Source organism: Stegostoma tigrinum, chromosome 20 (assembly GCF_030684315.1).
Source record: "Stegostoma tigrinum isolate sSteTig4 chromosome 20, sSteTig4.hap1, whole genome shotgun sequence".
In the NCBI taxonomy this organism is placed as follows: domain Eukaryota; kingdom Metazoa; phylum Chordata; class Chondrichthyes; order Orectolobiformes; family Stegostomatidae; genus Stegostoma; species Stegostoma tigrinum.
The window spans coordinates 55,457,547-55,470,554 of record NC_081373.1 but is presented as its reverse complement, the minus strand read 5'-3'; the positions used below and the strand labels follow the sequence as shown (position 1 = coordinate 55,470,554).

General features: G+C 40.4%; 1 protein-coding gene across 1 annotated transcript in view; it reads right to left on the bottom strand.

Moving 5' to 3' along the window:
• mypn (myopalladin) overlaps positions 1–12,073 on the bottom strand; it is a 284,569-nt gene extending 272,496 nt beyond the window's left edge. Inside the window, exon 1 of the mRNA XM_059653169.1 lies at positions 11,863–12,073. The gene's annotated coding sequence lies outside the window, so the exon portion shown is untranslated. The remainder of the gene's footprint in view (positions 1–11,862) is intronic.
• Positions 12,074–13,008: the final 935 nt, after the last annotated feature.

The window sequence follows — 13,008 nt, the reverse complement described above, 5'->3', positions numbered from 1 at the left end:
TAGTTAAAGATGTAGTGCCACTGGACAGATGGGTAGCTAATGAAATTTCTGTAATTACAAATTGGACAGAAAATGTTCAGGGAATTAGAGATAGTCAGCTTAACAACAATGATCAGAAAAATTATGGAATTCTTGCCAGAGGAAATACAAGAATGTACAGAAACATAAAATCTAATGACAGGTAGTCAAACCACCTGGAAACTGATATTAATTTCAAGCCTACCGACTCCCACAGCTACCTAGAATACACTTCCTCTCACCCACCTTCCTGCAAAAATGCGACCCCCTATTCCCAATTCCTTTGCTTCTGCCACATCTGCTCCCAAGATGAGGCATTCCACTTCCAGACATGCCAGATGTCCTCGTTTTTCTAGGAACGCAACGTCCCCTCCGTAGTGGTCGAAAACACCTTCAACCATGTCTCTCACATTTCCCACAACTCATCCCTCACATCCCTCCCCGCAATAACAACTAAAAGAGAATCCCCCTCATTCTCAGATACCACCCAACCAACTTCTGGATCCAACGCATCATCCTCCGACACTTCCAACATCTGCAATCTGACCCCACCACCAAAGACATTTTTCCATCCTCACTCTTGCCTGCTTTCCAGATGGACCACTCCCTCTGTGACTCCCTTGTCTGCTCCACAGTCCCCATCAGCCCCACCACCCCTAGCAGTTTTCCCTGCAACCGCAGGAAGTCCTACACCTGCCCCAATACCTCCTCCCTCACCCCTAACCCAGGCCCCAAGAAGACTTTCCACATCAAGCAGATGTTCACCTGCATATCTGCTAATGTGGTATACTGTATCTGCTGTTCCCGATGTGGCCTCCTCTACATCAGGGAAACCAAGCGGAGGCTTGAGGACAGCTTTGTGGAACACCTACACTCAGTTCGTGACAAACGACTGCACCCCCCAGTCGCAAACCATTTCAACTCCCCCTCCCACTCCTTGGATGACATGTCCATCTTCGGCCTTCTGCAGTGCCACAACGATGTCACCCGAAGGTTGCAGGAACGGCATCTCATATTTAACTTGGGAACACTGCAGCCTAATGGTATCAATGTGGGCTTCACAAGCTTCAAAATCTCCCCTCCCCTGACCGCATCCCGAAACCAACCCAGCTTGTTCCCACCTCCCTAACCTGTCCTTCCTCCCACCTATCCACTCCTCCCACCTCAAGCTCCACCCCCATTGCCTACCAGCATTATCCTGCCTCCTTGACCTGTCTGGCCTCCCTGGACTGACCTATTCCCTCCCTGACTCCCCATCTACACTCCCCTTTACTGACTCCAACCCCGCCTCTTTGACCTGTCTGTCTCCTCTCCGCCTATCTTCTTCTTTACCACCTGCTATCTGCCTCACCCTCTCTTCCTATTTATTTCAGAACCCCCTGCCCCTCCGCCATTTCTGAAGAAGGGCCTAGATTCGAAACGTCAGCTTGCCTGCTCCTCTGATGTTGCTTGGCCTGCTGTGTTCATCCAGTTCTACACCTTGTTATCTCAGATTCTCCAGCATCGGCAGTTGCTACTATCTCTATGACAAATAGTCATCCTGGATTTCAAATTGTAAAACTTGTCCCGATAATCTTATTGAATGTTTTAAAAGATAGAATAAACAATGGTGATGCAGTCAATGTAATTTATCTGGTTTTTCAAATTACCAGAAAAATGTGCCATAATAATCGAGTGAATATAAGAATAAAGTCAGAGTACATCGAATCATGGAACTAGTGGAATAATGGATTGCTAGCTGGCTTCAACACAGAAAATGGGAATGGGAATGAATGGTAACTTTTCAGAACTGCAGAAGTTAATAATAAGCGGTGTTCCACAAGGACCAGTCTGGAGCTGTTGCTGTTTGCAATTTACATTAACAATTTGTACTTTTGAGTCAGGACCATAATTTCTAAATTTGTAAAAGACATCAAATGCATTTGATTGAAAGCTACAACCTGATCTGCTTCGTAGCCAAATGTGTGTAAAATCAGGTCACAGCTTCATGTCCCAGCAAAGGTTGGCTGATCCCTGATTCTTCAGCTCAGATGGAAGTGTCTCTGCTCTGGTGAAAAACTCAAGCCATACAGGCAAGGGAAAGGGTGAAGATTTTACAAGGGTGATATGGAAAATGCATATGAGTGTTAACATATGAGGAAAGGTTTGACAGGCTGAATCTCTTTTTACTTGATTAAAATAAGTGTTGATGTATTTGAGACATTTATTATTCCATAAAATTTTAGCAGGTTTGATGAAGGGGGAATGTTTTTAGTGTATAACTAGAGGCCATCAATACAAAATCATCAACAGAAAATTCAGAAAATGCTTATCCTTCACCTAAAGATTGATAAAGATGTGAAACAAGACGTAGTTGAATAATAATGATGTATTTAAGGGAAAGCTAGACAAGCAAATGAAGAACATGAGAACAGATGGATGGCGGCTCAAGAGGGACATAAACACCAACATGGAATGATCAAGCTGGAAGGGCTGTTTAGTGTCTATGTGAAGGGACAGATAGTGTTGTGGAAGTGGCGGGGTTGCTGAAGGACTTGGAAAGGCTAGGAGGGTGGGCAAAGAAATGACAGAATGAATACTATGTGGGAATGTGTGAAGTTGTGCGCTTTGGTAGGAAGAATAAATGGGGAAAGATTTGGAAATCTGAACCACAAAGAGACTTAGCTATCTTCGTCCAAGATCCTCTTAAAGTTTACATGCATGGCAGTTAGGAAGGCAAATGCAATGTTAGCAGTCATTTTAAGAGAGCAGAATATAAGGATAAAATGTTAAGAATAAAATGTTGTTGTTGTTATACAGAATATAAGAATGCTTTGCTGAAGCTGTATCAGGCTCTTGGATTTGGAATACTGTGGGCAGTTCTGGGCTCCTTGGAGGGGTCCACAGGAGATTTACAAGAATGATCCCGCGGGTGAAGGGGTTGTCAAATGATGAGCGGTTGAGAACTCTGGGTCTGTACTCGATGGAGTTTAGAAGGATGAGGGGATATCTGACTGAAACTTACAGAACACTGACAGAGCTGGATAGAGTGGATGAGGATAAGATGTTTCCACTTGACCAGGACCCAAGTGCACAGCCTCGGATTGAAGGGGCAACCCTTTAGAAGTGAGACGAGGAGGAATTTCTTCAGGGGGTAAACTTGTGGACCTCACTGCCACAGAAGGCAGGTCATTGACTGCATTTAAGGCAGAGTTAGACAGGTTCTTGATTAGTAAGGGGATGAACGGTTACAGAAAGAAAGCAAGAGAATGGGATTGAGAAACATATCAGACATCATTGGATGGTGGAACAGACTGGGCCAAATTGTCTATTCTGTTCATATATCTTATGACCTTGTGTCATTTTGGAATGATCCGCGTGTACTAGAAGTCAACAAATGTATTCAATAAAGGACAGTGTGAGAAAGCAGGGAATTTACTAATCAGTTAGTCTCACAGCTGTCACTTCGAAAATGATGGAATCTATTATTAATGAAGTTCAACAATCCTTTGAAGATCATAGCACAATCAGACAAAGTCAACGTGCTTTTACAAGAGTGAAATCATTTTGACAAAGTTATTTGCTATGGTAGGTAAGGGGGAATCACTAGATAGAACATATCTGGAATCCAAAGAATATCAAACAAAAGACTAACGTGCAAGATAAAGGCCATGAAATTGGGAGGTAATATGAGCATTAACGAGGACTTATGAACAGGTAACAGAGAGTAGAAATAAACGAGCCGTGTTCAAATGAGCAAGCTGTAACTAGTGGAATGCTGCAGGGCTTAATTCTGGGGCTTCAGCTATTTGTAAACTCTTGTTATGGTGTACCAGGGTAGCATGCCATAAATCAAGCCCAACTATTCCTGGAGTTGTACTAAATGTTATTTTTTTTAGGTACGCACAGTAGCCCTATTTACCTGAGTTTCAGGGCAAAGTTGATGGAAAGAACGGATCATGTTTCTGTACTAAATGAGAATTATTATTTATTACAAATAATTGGATTAGCTACAACAGCTATAAACCACTGGCATATAACACTACTAACTAAAATTCTAATCCATTTATAAACTTCCTCTTACACACAGATATACAGATTGGATTATTGGTGGAGGTAGAAAAACTGGAAAAGTCAGTTTAAAATCAGAAACCACGAGGGAAACTCGGATTTCCAACACCTGCAGATCTTTGTCGAATATTATTACAGAAATTCAGTTCAATGGTCTTTGCTTCGCAGTTCCAACGTTGAGATGATCCATCTTCGAATGGCCAGAGCCCTTGTGTTTAGTTTTGTCTGGATGCTTCCACTAGTTTATAGGAAGTCAGAAATGGCTGATTCTGATTTATTAGTTACAAAGTCACAAATTACAGCAACTGCTGCGGGCAAGGTAACTGGTTTTCTTCAGATTTAAACAGAGTTTTTTATTGTAGAGAACAAACAACCTCTGGACTGGAAAAAGATCTGCACATATATTTATTGTTTCTCTCTGTACATTGTTGCCAGCTCCAAGCAGCTCCGCCATCAAGAATCTATCACACTGTTGTTGACAAAGACCTCTGTCATCGGTCATCGGTCGCTGTCACTAGTCACAGACTAACACAAGAACTGCATCAATATATACTCTTGTCTCAGGTGTCTGCAATCTGAACCTCAATTACAGCTTGTTCAGACACTGTTTTCAATGCCGACCATAAGTAACAGGTTACTCATGTTCATAACTGCAACCATTCTTTCAAAGGCTTTAAAACAGTTGTATCTCATTTCAGTCAAGTTTTTAAAAACACAAAAATTAAAAGTCAGTACTTACGCTGTATTTATGACAGTTGAAGAGATGGAGAGTAATACATCTAATTCTGTTGATGATATAAATTTAGCTGGGGTGTCTTGGAGCAATGTTAGTGACCAGAATGCGTCTTGCCCCAACAGCAGGACACAGACAGTATAGGTGGCTGCGCAATTGAACAGTTGGCAGACAGTTGCTCTGGGAATCTTCAACATTGAATCCAGGTTCCATGAAGTCTCATGGTATCAGGTCAAACGTGGGTATGGAAACCTCCTGCTTATCACCATGTACTGCCCTCCCTTGGCTTATGAATCAGTACTCCTCCGTGTTGGACACCGCTCGGAAGAAGCATGGAGGATGATAAAGGTGAAAAATGTATTCTGGATTTGGGATTTCAATATCCACCATCAAGAGTAGCTTGGCAGCAGCACAACTGATCAAGCTGATTAGGTCCCAGAGGACACACCTACTAGACAGGGTCTGCGGCAAACAGTGAGAGAACCAAAAAGTTGGAAAACACACCTGGCTTCATCTTCAATCTGGTCTGGCAGCATCTGTGGAGGAGAAAATAGAGTTAACATTTCAGGTCCGGTGACCATCCCTCAGAACCGGATCCGAAACGTTGACTCTGTTTTTTTCTCCACAGATGCTGCCAGACCTGCTGAGCTTTTCCAGCAACTTTGTTTTTGTTCCTGATTTACAGCATCCGCAGTTCTTGTAGATTTCATCTTCAATCTGCCTGCACCTGTCCATGACAGTATCTGTCAGAGTGACCGCAGCAAAGGCTTTATGGAGATCAAGTTGGCCTTCACATTGACAATATTTTACATTGAGTTGTATGGCACTATCATCATACTAAATTGTCAGACTTTCAATAGATCTCGTAACCCAAGACTGGGCATCCAAGAGATTCTGTGGGACATCAACAGCAGCAGAATCATATTCAAACAATATCTGCAACCTCATGGCCTGGCATATGCCCTATCAAATCATTATTACCAAGCCAGGGAATCAATTCTGGTTCAGTAGAGAAAGCCATAGGAGCAGCACCATCCATACTTGGAGATGTCAACCTGGTGGAGCTCCCAACCAGGACTACTTGCATCACAAACAGCGTTAAGTAATATCACAACAAATGGTTCAGACCTAAATTCTTCAGTCTTGCCACATCCAGTTATGAATGGTGGTAGACAATCAAACCCACACTCCTGACTTGCACCTTGTAGATGATGGACAGGCTACAGGCCTGGCCACATTCTAGGAATGTTACTAAAGACCTGCCCTCAATCCATTTAAATAGCACTCTGTAATTCTGTTATTCCTCCCAAAAGCTTCAATTTTAGCTCTCATTTTTGCAATAGTCAAGAAAATAAACTGAATAGTTCATTGTATCAATTGATGAGCGTTTAAGAACATAGGAAGTAAGAGCAGAGGTAGACAATAAAGGTTCCTTGAGCTTGCTCTGCCACTCAGTTTAGTTACAATTAATATCCTGCATCAACTTGCTTTCCTGGCCACTCCCCATATCCCTCGATTTCCTAAGCAACCAAATATTCTATCTCAGTCTTAAATATATGATGTCAAGAATTCAAGGAGTTACCATCCCTTTGAATGAAGAAATTACTCTTCAGCTGAGTCCCAAACAATTGGCCTCTTATCCTAAGACAGTGGTGCTATATTCCAGATTCCCCACTAAGGGGAAAATAACCTTTTGGTGTCTCTCATGTCAAGCTCTTCAAAATCTTACATATTCTTAAAAACTCCAGATGGACAATTCCCTCAAAACACGCACCAATCTAGTAAACCTTAACTATATTTTCTTCCTTAACTATGGAGACCAAACTGCACACAGGCATGATCTCACCAAAGCCACATAAAGCAACTTTTTGTTATTCTTACACGCCAATCCTCTTGTAATTAAGCCAACATGCTATTTGCCTTCCAAATTCCTTGTTTAACCTGCTTCCTAAATTTGTGTTCCTTACATGGATTCACCCAAGGGTTTCCGAATATTAGCATAAAGATATTTCTTGCTTTTTAAGAATTCTTCAACAGGCTTTGGGGAGTCAGCAAGTGAGTTACATGCTGCAGGATTTGTAGCCTCTGACCTGCTATTGTAGCTACAGTATTTATGTGGCTGGTTTAGTTATGGGGCTGATGTTTTTGGTGTCACTCTAAACATCACTACGTAAGGAACTGTCTATAAAACCGGAATCAAATATCTAAGGCAGCTCATGAAACCAATGGTTATGAAGGCGAAAATGAGAAGGATGAATGGAAAGAAAATATTGTACTAGTGACTGATGACTTAGGTGAATCCATGAGCAATGCAGCCTCTAATTTTCTTCCCAGGCACACAACTCTTCAAAGTCCATGCACAGCAACAGCTTTCAGAAGCAGAAGCAATGCCACGATTGGCTTGCTGAAGTTGTAGATAAAGAATACAAATTTCTTTTACATCAGGTCACATCTGAATATGATATACATTAAATATCAAAAGACACCGCAACCATCGAGTAAATGTTTCATTAGCCTGGGAATCAACTGAAATGGTAGCCATGGATCTGAAAGATCAGAATATTTACCTGTTACATGATGTAGATATGGCAACCAGGTAGATGGCATCCATGGTAATAAGCAACAAGTCAATGTGGACAATAGTGGATAAAGTCACAAAGTGTTTCCAGAATCTTACAAATGTGCAAAATTAACACCAACACATCTATCTCATTAATGACTTTTTAAAGACCCTACAATGAAGTCCATTAGGATCTTGAGACTTATCAACCTACAGATCCATCAATTTGTTCAGTATTGCTTCCCTAGTGATTGCAGTTTCACCAAATTCCTCTCTCCCTTCAAACTCCTGATTAAAATGTATTACTGGAAGACATTTTGTTTTCAACAGTGTAGACTGAGACAAAGTATTTACTCATTACACCTGCCATTTCATTATCCAATAGCTCTCCATTCTCAGCCATTAGAGGACCTACACTCATATTTACATTTTCCAATTTTTACAAACCTCCAGCATCTCTTGCTATCTTTTTCATTTCTAAATAGCTTCCTCTCACATTCTAACCTATTTGTCCTAATTAACTTTTGTCACTCTTTTTCATTCTTTTGTCCTGATTAGTCACCTAACTTGCCACTCACCTTTGTGTAATGGTATGCTTTTTCCTTAAGTTTTAATTTCTCCTTAACTTCTTTAGTAAAGTTCCCATGGTTGTGCTTTCTCTTAGAAATTCTCTATATTGTAGGAATGTACTTAAGCTAGGTATTCTGAAATATTTCTTTAAATATCTGCCACAGAGTGTCTACAAATCTATCTCCTTGTCTGATATCCGAATTCACTTCAACTAACTCAGCTTTCACGCTCATAAAGTTGCTATTTTGTAAAATTTACTAATCTTGGATATGCTGTTCTCCCTTTCAAACTCAATACAATTTTGTAATGACAGTTGATTTTTAGAGATGTGTTTACTCTGAAGCTATTTGTTAATCTACATTAAAAAGTAACAAGTCTCATTGCCCGCACTCTGGTTTCTTCCAGCTGTGCTGCTCTAAGAACTATCTTAGAAGAATTCTATGAATTCTTCATCCTGGTTACTACTGCCAATTTGATATTTCCAGTTTTCCAGTTTGCATGTAGGTTAAAGTCACCCTACTTGTTGCCATTCCTTTATCACAAGCACCTAATATCTCTTGACTACTTCTTCACAGGATCACAGAGTGTAAGGAGGACAATTGGCCCATCATGTCTGCATGGTTCTTCAAATGAGCATCAAAATTTAGCAGTTTTTCTTGCCTTTTCCCCAGCCCTTGCACATTGTTTCTATTTTCAAAGCCCTCTTGAATGCTTCAGTTGAACCTGCATTCTAGACCTCAACCATTTGTTCTGTGGGAAAGGATTTTCATATTTGCTTCTATTGCAAATCACTAACTCTCAAACTTTACATTCTTAATCCTTTTACAAGGAGGAACAGTTTCTTCCTATCCACTTGATTCAGCTCCCTCATGATTTGAAAACTTCCATCAGATTTGCCTCATAGCCTTCTGCACTCCAAGGAGAGCAGTTTCAACCTTTTAAATCTATCTTCATAACAAACATTTCTCATCCATGGAATCATTGCTGTAAATCTCTTCTACATTCTTTCCAATGTGTTCACCTCCTTCCAATAGTGTGGTGCCCAGAACTGCATATAATACCCTAGCTGGAATCTAGCAAGTCTTTTAGAAGTTCAACATCACCTGCTTTCTCTTATAGTCTGTATGCCACTGTTTTATGAACTACTCTCTCCACTTATTCTGCCACCTTCAAATGATCAAATTATATTCCCAGGTTCCGCTTTAGAATTGTAACATTAGTATTCTATTTTCTGCTCATGTTCATACCAAAACGCATCACTTCACAGTTCTCCACATTTAACTTTATCTGCTATCTGTCCACTCCACAAACTTGACAATGTCCTTTGGAAGTTCTACATCATGGCTACTGTTCAGAACTCTGGAGGTCACTTTCACAAGTGGTTTCTTCCCCATGTTAATGCTCATCTCCATCTAAATAGATTCTATGTCCTGATCTCCTGTACAAAGGTTATCTAACTGCTGTACCAAGGTGACCCCTGCATCCTTGCCTGGCACCTCAGTCATAACAATCCTCATGATTTTTCAGTTCACTCACACTTGCAATAACAAATTTGATTTGTTTTACAACTGTAACAAGATAAAATGTCTTAAAGTAGAGTTATTTGTTTGTAGTAAAGCTGAAAACCAAGCACACCTAGGGTTTCAACTCCAAACGTGACCAGCTATTTTAGAATGGATTCTGATTTTTCTACATACTAACCAATGAGTTACAAGAGTCACAATTATTGATAACACAGTGTGAAGCTGGCTGAACACAAGCAGGCCAAGCAGCATCAGAGGAGCAGCAAAGCTTGATGTTTTGGGTCGGGACCCTTCTTCAGAAAAACAATTATTATTACTTATTTGATTACTAAATACTGTACCATACATTCTCTCAATGAATGCCGGAACTCTGCAGCAGCCTATATGTTTGAAATAATACACTGGGTTTTCACTGAGTCTTTATAAGTGGCAACATGGTCCCCAATTCAGGATTCCTGATCCTTTTTCAGTGTTTTGAATTTTCCCTAGTGCCTTTGAAAGGTTCAAGGTGCTTCAGGCTGGAAGGTTGTACCAAAAATTCAGGCATGACAGGGTGTCCTCTGCAATTTGCATGGAGTCACATTAGCTTTTCAGAGTTACAGTTCACAGCACCTCAGTGCGTTTAACTTTCAAAACCTTCCCTCAAGTTCAAAAGGACCTCTTCATGTCAAGATACACCCCACCCACCTCAATGGCACTCATATCATGCTGGCACTTTCATGCCCATTCACCTAGTGTATACTGTATAGTAAAAGAGGATGTGGTTGAAAAAAATCCTTCACCAAAAGATAACTATACATTAATTCTTTCTTACTATAAGGCAAGAAAATTATTCAGAACAATTGAATTATTAATTGCAGAAACCTCATGCAAGTGAAATCTCTTAGTCTTGTGTAAATAACCACTGTAATTGACAGAAGACATCAAACAGCCAGAGCTATCGATCAAACAATATTTTGCCTGAGGCTTTGCAGTTTTAACAAACAAATGGATTTCTGAGCTTTCAGACATTACTTCTCATAATTAGCCTTGAAGAGGTGGAAGAGCATATAAAGCACAAGGAAACCATGAGTGAAGGGGTGGGCATGAGATGGCACAGATGGGTCACATATGTGGTATGTGAGGGGCTGAGAGCTAGAGGGTTTATAACTAGGACTAAGCCCCAGAGCATCAAGCTGGGCCTTTTAACAGCTCACCTCAGCACCAGCTCATGCTTTCTCCAATACCTATCTCAGGTTGCCTGGCCAGAGTCTAGTCCATAGCAACCACCCCAAACCCCATCTCCCAGAATTAAAATCCCATCTTTCCTGGCACTTTTTTCTGGGGTGGGTGGGCAGAGTGGGCGTTTTCTCAACTCCGGCTGCCTGTGCCAAGGGTGAAAATCCAGGCCAATATCGTTTCAAAACAAAAGCAAAGACTGACCTGAATGGCAAGGAATCCCAAATCTGAAGTAAATATGATTACTTTCTTGTGTATTTAATATGATTCCAGAATTAAATTATCCAGGCAATACCAACTCAACAAAGTTTCCTTACTTCAGTATTGCTAAAATGAACTTTATCGTATTGAAGTTGTAATATCAAAGTATATAAAAGCTAATATTAAATCAGTCAGCTATCGCATTGTGAAGCACTCTATCACTCAGAGCAACAACTACTGTTTCCATCCATCCCTTGATAAGCACTAAAAATTGTACATGATGTGCAACTCACATATCTGAAGAGCCTAGTTTTAAGTTTTGAAGGACAGTATCAGCTGTGTTCGTCTCTTGACTTTGATTAGCAACAGCAAAAAATTCCACTAACTTCATACATAAATATGAGAGTTATGTCGGTGAGCAGAGGTTAAAGCTCATACAAACTGCTATAGCACTGTAAACAGGAAATGTTATTAATAATTTTTTAAGAATTTATCAACATGATCAAAGTATGAATTTTAAGAGTAAAAATAATGTTCAAAGGAAATCGTGTTTCAAGCAAACTCAAAATTTAAAACATTGGCGAAAGATTAGCTTTATCTTGTTCAGCAAAGCCCTACCAGAATATTAAACTGTTCAGCCAGGTTACAGTTCATAGTTTAAATTTAAAGATACTGATTAAAGGTAGTTATCCTTTTAGGATTTAGCTGTAACATGATTGTTTAACTGTTCTTAGCATTCCAACCAAGTTAAATGCAATGTAGATTCAAAGACTACATCACAAGTACTATTTACCAGAGAACTGAGCTAATTTATTTTAAAAATAATACATTAAATATTATCCATAAATATACACACAGTTATCCATAACTAACAGTGGCGAAAACAGCATGAAGTTACACTCAAAACGTGACTCTATTTAATTTCAATTAACTAACATTTCCTTGAAATTGTAAATACATAAATTCTGATAAATCAAGTAAAAACTTACCATGAAACATAAATCAACAGTTAAAGTAACACAAGGCTTTCAATCATCTTGTATCTTGTTCTAAGGACGTGCCATTCAGATTGGGTCTTTTATTGCTATCATTGCAAACGAGCAAGAAAGCTAATTTTAGGCGGCATCATCATCAAGCAGCAGAAGGCTAATGTCAGAGCTTGTAATAGAGCACCACTTGGAGCTGCAATGACCTGACAACTGTTGCCTATCATACACAAATGGACTTCAAACAAAGAGGCCAGTGAGCAGAGACACATAAAGCAGGTGTCAAAATGTGTGAAGTCATGATTTAAAAACAAGAAAACACTCATTTGAAGAAGCATGGATAGCAGTGTGTAAAATCCCGAAAGAACTGCGGATGCTGTAAATCAGAAACAAAAACAGAAATTGCTGGAAAAGCTCAGCCGGTCTAGCAGCACGTGTGAAGAAAAAAATCGAGTTAATATTTCAGATCTGGTAACCCTTCCTCAGAACTGATAGTAAGTAGGAAAATGTCTGTTTATATGCAGAAGATAGAGGGGTGGGAGGCGGTAAGGAGTAAATGATAAGTGGGATAGAGCCCAAAGAGAAAGAAGAGCAGTTGGACTGTCAAAGGAGTTGATAATGATCTGGCTAGGAGGGTGAATAGCTGTGACTGGAGACTGTTAGTGACTAACAATAGGTAATGTGGCTCAGTGGTTGGCACTGCTGCCTCACAGAGCCAGGGTCTCGGGTTCAATTCCAACCTTGAGTGACTGTCTGTGTGGACTCTGCACATTCTCCCTGCATCTGCGTGGGTTTCCTCCGGGTGCTCCAGTTTCCTCCCAAAGGCCAAAGATGTGGCTTTGTGGATTGGCCATGCTAAATTGCCCATGGTGTTCAGGGAGGTGAAGCTTAGGTGGGTTATAAGGGGATGTATCTGGGTAATATGTTCCAAGGGTCAGTGCGAACTTGATGGGCCGAAGGGCCTGTTTCCAAACTATAGGGATTCTATAACCTTGAAAACAAAGTTGCTGGAAAAGCACAGCAGGTCTAGCAGCATCTGTGAAGTTAAAAACAGAGTTAATGTTTCAGATCCAGTGACCCTTGCAACTCCAGTTCTGAGGAAGGGTCACGGACCCGAAACATTAACTATTTTGCTTCTACACAGATGCT